At 42.6% G+C, this 12,500-nt stretch overlaps 1 protein-coding gene across 1 annotated transcript in view; it reads left to right on the forward strand.

Moving 5' to 3' along the window:
- Positions 1-12,500, forward strand: part of LOC138956576 (neprilysin-1-like) — a gene marked incomplete at its 3' end in the record, with an annotated part of 84,350 nt that overhangs the window by 25,745 nt on the left and 46,105 nt on the right. The gene's annotated exons all lie outside the window — the stretch shown is intronic.

The following is a 12,500-nucleotide window of genomic DNA, read 5'->3' on the forward strand; positions in this document are numbered from 1 at the left end:
GCCCGCTACACGTTGCATGAAAGGAAAACAGGCCAAGTACTCGTCATAATCCCTATCGCGGCATAAATAATATGCAGTGCGTCGTCTGTGCCGCTGAAACTGCGCAGGTATATTCTGCCCTGAAGCCAACAATCGCGTGGCGTTACGGCGGCGCACGTTCGGTACAGCCTTGAATATTACGGGGTGATATACACCCTTCTCTCCCCTCTCTCACGGCGTGACTGTAATTTACATACACGCTCTACTTTTTATATTTAGTCAAGTTTTGACTAAATATTTTAACATCGAGGGGGAATCGAAACGAGGGTATGGTGTATGTGTGTCTGTCTGTCTGTCTGTCTGTCTGTGCGTGTGTGTGTGTGTGTGTGTGTAGAGCGATTCAGACTAAACTACTGGACCAATCTTTATGAAATTTGACATGAGAGTTCCTGGGTATGAAATCCCCGAACGTTTTTTTTCATTTTTTTGATAAATGTCTTTGATGACGTCATATCCGGCTTTTCGTGAAAGTTGAGGCGGCACTGTCACGCCCTCATTTTTCAACCAAATTGGTTGAAATTTTGGTCAAGTAATCTTCGACAAAGCCCGGGGTTCGGTATTGCATTTCAGCTTGGTGGCTTAAAAATTAATTAATGACTTTGGTCATTAAAAATCGGAAAATTGTAAAAAAAAATAAAAATTTATAAAACGATCCAAATTTACGTTTATCTTATTCTCCATCATTTGCTGATTCCAAAAACATATAAATATGTTATATTCGGATTAAAAACAAGCTCTGAAAATTAAATATATAAAAATTATTATCAAATTTTTTTTATCGAAATCAATTCAAAAACACTTTCATCTTATTCCTTGTCGGTTCCTGATTCCAAAAACATATAGATATGATATGTTTGGATTAAAAACACGCTCAGAAAGTTAAAACGAAGAGAGGTACAGAAAAGCGTGCTATCCTTCTCAGCGCAACGAATATCCCGCTCTTCTTGTCAATTCCACGGGCACTGCCTTTGCCACGGGCGGTGGAGTGACGATGCTACGGTCTTGCTGCGTTGCGTTGCGTTCAGTTTCATTCTGTGAGTTCGACAGCTACTTGACTAAATATTGTATTTTCGCCTTACGCGACTTGTTAATCCATACCCACTGTCGGAGGTCTTCACATGGTACAGATGGGTTATTACAAAATAAATGAGCACCCTGCCTTACTTGGGTATTGTCCGTGTGATGAGCGACATGAGCTTGATGAGATTGGCAATCTGAACTAGCCAGATCTACGCTGTATTAAAAGAGTCTACAACATTGTGAGTCCTGGTTATTGGCCTTCAAAGGACAGTCAAATGAGTCTTTATACGCGCGCAATTCATAGGAACTGTAATGCGAGAAATACTATAAGTAAATTAACACACAAAAACAAACACAAAAGCACACACACACCAAACAACAGAAATTCGAAATAATGTACGGCCGAACAACAACAAAAACAACAGTTTGAACAAACATGTTATCAAACAAATAATGAAACAAACAAACAAACAAAAAGTGAGTAAAGATAGACAGCCCGTACCAATCAATCAATCAATCAATCAATCCAACAAACAAACAAAAAAACGAACAAAAAAAGGAAAGAAAAACAACAACAAAAACAACAACAAAAACAAACAAACACACAAGCAAACAAACAAACAAACAAACAAACTTTAATATTTTAGCAGATTTATTTATTTCCCTATAACATGATCCACATAACATGCCCTTCTGACGCCACATGAAAAATGAATACAAAATTCCTTCATAATTGTAGATGCTAGAGTTGACATAATGGAGTTCTATGTTTATTGACTGTTATTTCATTTTACAGCCACAACTACATAACGTTTTGCAATATAACCTAGTTTTCCTAAAAGAGGAGTTTGCAAACAACTGGCCTGCATGTGTAGACTTACGCGGCACACACAGCTTTTGTTGCGTGTCGCAAAGATTTGGGAAGATTGGAAATTTTACACTTCCCGGTTTTTGAATCCGTCAAAACTTCCAAGCGTGTTGAGAGGCTTATTTCTGGGGAAAATCGGGCCAGATCCGCAAGTCTAATATTGTCAGCTTTGTTGGTAAAGCCATTCATAAAGGGGCAGGGTGGGGTGACGGGCAGAGGGAGGGAATAAGAGAAAGAGGTAGGGAATGAAAGAGACAGAGAGAGACAGAGAGAGAGAGAGAGAGAGAGAGAGAGAGAGAGAGAGAGAGAGAGAGAGAGAGAGAGAGAGAGAGAGAGAGAGAGAGAGAGAGAGAGAGAGGGAGAGAAAGAGAGAGAGAGAGTGAGAGAGAGAGAGCAAGAGAGAGAGAATGAGAGTTATAGAGAGAGAAAGAGAGAGAGAAAGAGAGAGAGAATGAGAGAGAAAAAAAGAGAGAGATAGTGAGAGAGAAAGAAAGATAGAGAGGAGAGAGATAGAGAGAGAAAGAGAGAGAGAGAGAGAGAGAGAGAGAGAGATCAAATCAAATCAAATCAAATTTTATTATACGAGGGTTGTGGCATAAGCAATATAAACGAGCTTCTTTTCAACCAGCCCTCGCCCAGAGAGGGACTATTCTAATCTTAAATACATATATATACAAACGTAAAACAATTACAAAAGATAAGCATGACAGTAAAAAATAAAAAAATAAAAAGGCAGAAAAACTATTCACAGGACTATATACACGTTGTAGGCTATACATACATTCTTGCGTTATGAAACACTGATGCTTTATGGACAGATATGATCAATATGAAAATAATCAGAACGAAGTCTTCCATCACTGTGACTTTTCGTAATTTGACATTAAATGTAATGAGAGGTGTTTTTTGAAAGTATTGAGACTTGTTGGGACTCGAACTGATTCCGGGAGAGAATTCCACAAAACGCTGCCAGAATAAGCTAAACTTGATTTAAAGAGATCTATCCGCGGAATGGGGACGTTGAATTTTCGGCTTGGTTTGGCTTTAAATTTTGAAATGAAAGCACGTGGTGCATGGCCGGAAAGGATTTTGTGAAAGAGCACGCCTTTATTTGATTTAAATCTTTCTTTTAAGGGCAAAATCTTAAGTTTTTTATAATCGTCGGAAACAAGACTGGATTGTTTTAATAGAACTGATTTTAGTGCTCGTCTGTGTAGACTATACAGTGGTTTTAAAATATTTGCACTGGCTGAGTCCCAGATGGCCGAACAATAATCCGTGATGGTATGTATGTATGCATTGTAAAATAATAGCCTTGAGTGTGGATCAAGAAAGTGTTTTATTCTGTTCAACAAATATATTTTCCTCGACATGGTTTTACACAACGATCTAACATGATGGGTCCAAGATAAATTATTATCGATATTTACTCCCAAAACTTTGTGATCTCCTACTTCCTCTATTGCATCGTTGCCAATTAATAAGGAATGAGGATTATTCTTGATGTTTTGTCTTTTTTTCCTTGTTGTAATTAACATGTATTTGGTCTTTTGGGGGTGAAGGCTCATGTGGTTATATTCCGTCCAATTAATGAGATCATCTACACTGTTCTCAAATGATAAATAAACTTTGTCTAATTTTTTATTAGAAGTGTGTATGGTCGTATCATCAGCAAATAGTTCACAATCATCATAAACACTAAAAGGAAGATCGTTAATATACAGAGACTGAGAGAGAAAAGAAGTGGCCCAAGGACAGAACACTGGGGGACTCCATATAACACAGGCCTTTTACTTGACATAGTGGAATTCACGCAGACGGATTGCTCTCGTCCGGCTAAGAAAGATGAGAGGAGGCATAGGGTTTGGGGTGACAATCTATACTCAGCTAATTTTCTTAAAAGTAACTCATGATTAATGACGTCGAATGCCTTTGCAAAATCGACGAATAGGACACCACAGAGTTCATTATTAATAATGTTGCTAAGCAAGTTTTCAAGAAGGTTTATTAATGCTGTGTGGCACGAATGATTTTCTCTGAAGCCTGACTGATTTGAATGAATAAGGTCGTATTTCTTCAAATATGCGGCCAAGTGTGTATATATGTGTTTTTCAAGTGGTTTGGATAAAACAGGAAGAATCTAGATTGGTCTGTAATTGGCGGAGTCAGAAGAATTACCTGATTTGAATAGCGGGATTACTTTTGCCTCCTTTAATTTGGCGGGAAAGTCAGATTTGTCCAGGCACAAGTTGTAAACGTATGTCAGAGATTCTGCAATAAAAGGGGCAGACAACTTCAAAATTTTCCCATCAAGATTATCTAGACCATGAGTACCAGATTGTTTTAAGCATATCAGATAATGGAAGACTTCGCTCACAGATAAGAGGGGGATGTCTAAATTATGTGTAATATTTTTTGAAACACAAAACTGTTTCAACTTGTCCAGATTATTCTGTTTTGATCTATCATTTGTGATTATTTTTTTCAACAATAGAAGTGAAATGAATGGTAAGATCATCTGCAGGTACATCAATGACAGAAGATTTTACGGTTTCTTTACGTGTCAACTGGTTGATCACTTTATTCTCCCCTCGGGGCTGCTTGATTTTGCCAGGGAGCAGCAGCTGAGTGTGACAAGGTGCGTAATGAAAACGCTCCAGGCCCTTTACTCTTGTCTCGTCTGTGCACGAGACGCCTCGAGACAACTGGGCCGAGGTACATGAGAAAGTTAGAGAGAGAGGGAGAGAGAGAGAGAGAGAGAGAGAGAGAGAGAGAGAAAGAGAGACAGACAGACAGACAGAGACAGAGAGACAGAGAAAGAGAGATATGGGAGGGAGCATAAGCACTCGGATGGGTCTTCGCGTATTTGATCAACACAAAAACAATTTCGTTGCAAGCAACAAATATTTTGCAACATGCAAGAGTCTCTTAAGTGTTTTCCTCGGATTCCATAACAGTTGCTTTTACGATTTGGTGGGGTACTTACGGGGGGGAAGTTGCCAAGGATTTGGTCTGAGCTCATGAGGAATGCTTGTGTGTGGGGGAAGTTCTCTCCGTTAAAAACGTTTTTGCAAATTGCAAAGTCTGCATGAAGGTTTGCGCAGTAAGCCCCTTGCGTTTCTTGGTCTGTTTTTCAGTTATGCTGTTCTGCCTGTACGGAGATTAAAACTTCATATCGTCGCTGTCATTGAAAAACCTATAGTATCTCAATTTTTGCTGTATTGAGAAAAATGAAAAATCTGTTTAATTTATGGGATGATATTTTCTTTAAAACAGTGCAATAAAAGTCGAAATGTGTGTTAAGGTCAGTTGTTGTTGATATTTAATACAACTGATAAAATATTGAGATAGGAAGGAGTCATCCAGAATTAGTATAATATATAAGCCTAAACGATTTTTTTCTCTCCCTTTGTCACCTAACCTTCAGTGGTCATAATTCATTATTAATAATTTCTAAAAAGAGTTCCGTATCGATTCATACTGACACACAATTTGACTATCACAATACACAAGACTATGGGCAGAATCAACAATTGAGTATACATAAGTATTCAATTTAAAAAAAAAAACAATCACATACACTCTTAATCAATCCCAAACATTTGCCCTAGTTATGTCAAGTAGGGCACGAGATCATTAGCTCGAGGCTGTGAAATCAACATGCTTAAAGATGCTTCTTTCCTTCTCGTTTAATTCATCATGCAAATCACCGCAGATTTATTTTTTATTTTATTTACGAGGATTTATATCGCGAACGTATCTAACCACACAAGGCGACTCAAGGCGCATGTTACCTATTAATGCCGTGTGGGATGGAATATTTTTACACAATATATCACGCATTCACATCGGCCAGTAGATCAACAGCCTATAGGCGCTGCATCCACCTTTCACGGCCTATTATTCCAGGTCACACGAGTATTTTGGTGGACATTTTTATCTACGCCTATATAATTTTGCCAGGAAAGACCCTTTTGTCAATCGTGGGATCTTTAACGTGCATACCCCAATGTAGTGTACACGAAGGGACCTCGGTTTATCGTCTCATCCGAAACACTAGCACTTGAACCCACCACCTAGGTTAGGAAAGGGGGTAGAAAATTGCTAACGCCCTGACCCAGGGTCGAACTCGCAACCTCTCGCTTCCGAGCGCAAGTGCGTTACCACTCGGCCACCCAGACTCCTGTCAAGGCTTTTGCATTGAGCACACACCAAGAAACTACAGATTGGCTCATTCCTGTGTACAGTGAGAAAATTGTTCTCGAAATAATTTCATAGGAAGATCCACGAAAAGGAAGGAGTCTTTAAACACACGCCTGGTTTCCATATCAAGTGTGAACCTAGCTGGGCTGAGGTGCACGAAGCAAAAGTGGGTGCCACCCAACCGGGTGAGAACAAACCGCGGGGATCTGATTCGTTGAAATCACAACACAAATCTCAATTTCAACCAATCCAACACTGTGGCTGGCTCCCACCGGGTTGATAACTTTCTCATGTACCTCGGCCCAGTTGTCTCGAGGCGTCTCGTGCACAGACGAGACAAGAGTAAAGGGCCTGGAGCGTTTTCATTACGCACCTTGTCACACTCAGCTGCTGCTCCCTTGCAAAATCAAGCAGACCCGAGGGCAAAATAAACTAGATGTTGCTGCTTGTTATGATTCCTGAGAGTTCTGATTTTATTTTTAAGTTTTGCCTGAAAAACATGGTCACATTTGCCGCATGATTTGTTTGTCTCATTACCTTTGCGGGGAGATACGCCTGACTGTCTGTCTGTCTGTCTGTCTGTCTGTCTATCTGTCTGTGTGTCTGTCTCTATCTCTATCTCTACGTCTGTCTGTATCTCTGTCTGTCTCTCTGTCCCGCTCTCTCTCTCTCTCTCTTTCTCTCTCTCTCTCTCTCTCTCTCTCTCTCTCTCTCTCTCTCTCTCTCTCTCTCTCTCTCGGCCAGTCGCTACCTCTCTCGCTCTCTCTCTCTCTCACCCTCTCTCTCTCTTTCTCTCTTTCTCTCTCTCTCTCTCTCTCTCTCTCTGCCCCCCCCTCTCTCTCTGTGTGTCACCCCGTTAACCTTTGCCTCCCCCTTCCCTCACCTTCCCTGCCCTTCTGCTCTCTCCCTCATGTCTTTGGGGTTAGAAATAATTGTGGAAGTAAAATGAAACTAATGGTTCAGATCGTATTCAGCATTACACAAACTAATGCGTACAAAAAGAAAAGACATTATGTCTACAAAATACATAATTCAACTGAGATTATAAATATTCTCAGGCATAGTTCCTTCCGCTTCTTCTTTTTTTCTCCTTAAAAATTGTGTTTATAATAGGGCTTCGCCTATGAAAATACGAACATGTGCATGATTGTGAACTTTTGATCTGTCATATTATGTGCAATAGGTAGGTGACCTTGTCGGTACTACTTAGGTACATGAGCACATGCATCACCATGTCTTTGACCGCAGTTCATCACTCGATCATTTCTGATTACTAGATCGTTCCCGGAAGAGAAACTAGAGAATGAGTTCCTGTAATAGTGCTTGCGCTCGCGTTACTTTGTCTCGGCTCAGCTTGGTGACCAATCAGACGTTACCGTAGCGCGTTACTTTGTCTCGGCTCAGCATGTTGACCAATCAGACGTTACCGTAGCGCGTTACTTTGTCTCGGCTCAGCATGGTGACCAATCAGACGTTACCGTAGCGCGTTACTTTGTCTCGGCTCAGCATGTTGACCAATCAGACGTTACCGTAGCGCGTTACTTTGTCTCGGCTCAGCATGGTGACCAATCAGACGTTACCGTAGCGCGTTACTTTGTCTCGGCTCAGCATGTTGACCAATCAGACGTTACCGTAGCGCGTTACTTTGTCTCGGCTCAGCATGGTGACCAATCAGACGTTACCGTAGCGCGTTACTTTGTCTCAGCTCAGCATGTTGACCAATCAGACGTTACCGTAGCGCGTTACTTTGTCTCGGCTCAGCATGGTGACCAATCAGACGTTACCGTAGCGTGTTACTTTGTCTCGGCTCAGCATGGTGACCAACCAGACGTTACCGTAGCGCGTTACTTTGTCTCAGCTCAGCATGGTGACCAATCAGACGTTACCGTAGCGCGTTACTTTGTCTCAGCTCAGCATGGTGACCAACCAGACGTTACTGTCGTGTTTTTCCTTTCGTCACTCTCAGTCGCAAAGGAGACACAACGATTTGTGTAGGTTCTGTAGATTTATTAACAGCTGGAACAACGGTGACAATATCTCTCAGCACAGTGTAAGAAAGAACAAGTGCAAGACTGGTAAAGAACAACAATACGTGTGCGCAGCCCTACTTATATAGTTAATGGACATACGAGAATATTCGGGAAACATCGACACTAATCTGGTTAGATCTACACAGTTCCATCTGTTCGATGAGCGTCTACGCTTACGTCATGAGTGACTGCGCACTTAATCAAAGTAAGTTCCATAATGTTCTTTGTCCTTCCATTCGATTCCAGTGGTATCTAGCGATCTCCACAACAGTTACCGTACCGCGTTACTTTGTCTCGGCTCAGCATGTTGACCAATCAGACGTTACCGTAGCGCGTTACTTTGTCTCAGCTCAGCATGGTGACCAACCAGACGTTACCGTACCGCGTTACTTTGTCTCGGCTCAGCATGGTGACCAATCAGACGTTACCGTAGCGCGTTACTTTGTCTCGGCTCAGCATGGTGACCAATCAGACGTTACCGTAGTGCGTTACTTTGTCTCAGCTCAGCATGGTGACCAATCAGACGTTACCGTAGCGCGTTACTTTGTCTCAGCTCAGCATGGTGACCAGTCAGACGTTACCGTAGCGTGTTACTTTGTCTCAGCTCAGCATGGTGACCAGTCAGACGTTACCGTAGCGTGTTACTTTGTCTCGGCTCAGCATGGTGACCAACCAGACGTTACCGTAGCGCGTTACTTTGTCTCAGCTCAGCATGGTGACCAACCAGACGTTACCGTAGCGCGTTACTTTGTCTCAGCTCAGCATGGTGACCAATCAGACGTTACCGCTCGCGTTACTTTGTCTCGGCTCAGCATGGTGACCAATCAGACGTTACCGTAGCGTGTTACTTTGTCTCGGCTCAGCATGGTGACCAACCAGACGTTACCGTAGCATGTTACTTTGTCTCAGCTCAGCATGGTGACCAATCAGACGTTACCGTAGCGCGTTACTTTGTCTCGGCTCAGCATGGTGACCAATCAGACGTTACCGTAGCGCGTTACTTTGTCTCGGCTCAGCATGGTGACCAACCAGACGTTACCGTACCGCGTTACTTTGTCTCAGCACAGCATGGTGACCAATCAGACGTTACCGTAGCGCGTTACTTTGTCTCAGCTCAGCATGGTGACCAATCAGACGTTACCGTAGCGCGTTACTTTGTCTCAGCTCAGCTTGGTGACCAATCAGACGTTACCGTAGCGCGTTACTTTGTCTCAGCTCAGCATGGTGACCAATCAGACGTTACCGTAGCGCGTTACTTTGTCTCGGCTCAGCATGGTGACCAATCAGACGTTACCGTAGCGCGTTACTTTGTCTCAGCTCAGCATGGTGACCAACCAGACGTTACCGTAGCGCGTTACTTTGTCTCAGCTCAGCATGGTGACCAATCAGACGTTACCGTAGCGCGTTACTTTGTCTCGGCTCAGCATGGTGACCAATCAGACGTTACCGTAGCGCGTTACTTTGTCTCGGCTCAGCATGGTGACCAATCAGACGTTACCGTAGCGCGTTACTTTGTCTCGGCTCAGCATGGTGACCAATCAGACGTTACCGTAGCGCGTTACTTTGTCTCGGCTCAGCATGGTGACCAATCAGACGTTACCGTAGCGCGTTACTTTGTCTCGGCTCAGCTTGGTGACCAATCAGACGTTACCGTAGCGCGTTAACGAAATGAAACGTCAGTTATGATAGTTATCGAGAATTCTCCTAATTGTCACCTGATCCGTCGCTAAACCGCAAAGATACGGGCATTAAAGCCGATCATTCCTTTTCCGGTTCGCACAATCAAGACTCGGATTCTTCATAAAGGCGTTGTTACTGCGAGGGCTCAGTTACAGCAGTATATCAACGGCAGGCATCATTAACAGCTATTGTGTTTTCAGCGTAGCAATAGGGTCCGATATTTAGACGAGACAAGTATAATGCCGACGAGTCGAAGACGAGTCGCATTATACTTGTTCGAGTCTAAATATCGGACCCTATTGCTACGCTGAAAACACAATAGCGATTATATAGCTGTTTTGACATTGATTTGTTGTTCCAAACTTACAAAATGACAGTTTTTGCGTCGATGCGTTGATCTCAGGTTTTGATAGCAGACAAACTTCTTACGCGCATCATGTTCGCGCAGACATGCACACCGCTACACGCTTTCTGACTTTGTAAGAAAAACTGACTCCAAGTGCATTCGACTTCACAACACAGTTGTTGAAACAGCCTTTTAAGTTGTCAGTGTATGCTGTTGTCGATAGAAACATCGCCGTGGTACAGATGGGTGAACCGGAATCATGCGTCGGCCATTTTTCTCAATATGCTTTTGGATATTGAGTAAAATGGCCGACTTCTGCCGCATTATGCTTTGATGATCGGAAGAGACCATCCAATCACAGCCCCCGAATTCCCCCACGTGTTCATCAGAATAGCTATATTGAGAGATGTTAGTTTTAAGAGCACAAATAGGGACGATGACGGAACAATACCATAATAAAACGCCGCTACAAATTAATGTGCGAAACCGGAACCACAATTTGTTTGCTTTTATCTGAAACGAACAGCTTCGAAGTGCACGAGCAAACAAAGTGTACTTTGCGCGTAGTTTCTCTTCCGTCCTCTGAAAGCGTCTAAGATACGATATGATACGATAAGATAAGATTAAATTAGATCAGATGTGCCGAAGGTAGTAGAGTAAGTATATAAAACAGTCATGCTCCTTTACATCCAGCCCTTGCCCGATGAGGGACTACTATGAACTACACACACGGAGAGATGTGTGTGCATGTGCATGTGTGTGTGTACGTGTGTGTGTGTGTGTGTGTGTATGTGTGTGTGTGTGTGTGTGTGTGTGTAAGAGAGAGAGAGAGAGAGAGAGAGAGAGAGAGAGAGAGAGAGAGAGAGAGAGAGAGAGAGAGAGAGAGAGAGAGAGAGAGAGAGAGAGACTAGATTTTGTGCGGAAATAACTCTGTTAGGGTCTTATGCGCTGTTAATGAGTTGTATCCCTTCATGGTGAGTCGAGATGTAACGTTTACATCGAAAGTGTCACGGTGAATAGTCATGTCCGATGTGCATGCCCTTAACAAAAATCAACAACAAAATCAGCATAAGTATAGCGGATTATGTCTTGTACCTTTCCTCTTCTTCTTTTTCTTCTTGTTCTTCTTCCTCTTCTTCTTCTTCTTCTTCTTTTTCTTCTTGTTCTTGTTCTTATTTTTCTTCTTCTTCTTCTACTTCTGCGTTAATGGGCTGAAACGACCATCTACACTCTTGTCTTTTGAACCAATAGTGTTTTTGTTTTACGTGTATGATCGTTCTTAGGCCGCCATTTTGGCAGCCAAACGCTGATTTAAGGGGATGCATGTTGATTAGAGGATCTTTTCCGTGCGTACTTGGTCTTGTGCTTGCGTGTATACACGCGTATGGGGGTAAGGCACTAGCAGAGGTCTGCACTAAAGTTGACCTGGTAGATCGGAAAAATCTCCAACCTTAACCCACGAGGTGCGATCGGAAAAATCTCCAACCTTAACCCACGAGGTGCGATCGGAAAAATCTCCAACCTTAACCCACGAGGTGCGATCGGAAAAAATCTCCAACCTTAACCCACGAGGTGCGATCGGAAAAATCTCCAACCTTAACCCACGAGGTGCGATCGGAAAAATCTCCAACCTTAACCCACGAGGTGCGATCGGAAAAATCTCCAACCTTAACCCACGAGGTGCGATCGGAAAAAATCTCCAACCTTAACCCACGAGGTGCGATCGGAAAAATCTCCAACCTTAACCCACGAGGTGCGATCGGAAAAATCTCCAACCTTAACCCACGAGGTGCGATCGGAAAAATCTCCAACCTTAACCCACGAGGTGCGACCGGGATTCAAACACTCAGCCCTCCGCATGGGAGGCCACTAGGCCATTGCGCTCGTCAGGACACTATCAAAGTGTGATTTATTTTCCAAATACATGCACATCGGATCTCAGTTTTTACTGTGACGCTATCATGCGTTCACATCTCGCCTCGCCTTCAAGAATTACAAAGCGATCTTCCATCGAAAATAAAAACTAACATAAGTTTTTTCCGAAATTCGTCCATTATGTCAACGTCAATGTTGTATTTCGATACAACCCGCGAGTTCTTTCAGTCGCTTGGTTTAATCTTTGTCTATATTTTGTCTTTTTACAGCACAGAGCCAAAGCCAAAGCTACTGTTTATCTGTGTCTATATTTTGTCTTTTTACAGCACAGAGCCAAAGCCAAAGCTACTGTTTATCTGTGTCTATATTTTGTCTTTTTACAGCACAGAGCCAAAGCCAAAGCTACTGTTTATCTGTGTCTATATTTTGTCTTTTTACA

This window comes from Littorina saxatilis, unplaced genomic scaffold (assembly GCF_037325665.1).
Source record: "Littorina saxatilis isolate snail1 unplaced genomic scaffold, US_GU_Lsax_2.0 scaffold_464, whole genome shotgun sequence".
NCBI classification, from domain to species: Eukaryota; Metazoa; Mollusca; class Gastropoda; order Littorinimorpha; family Littorinidae; genus Littorina; species Littorina saxatilis.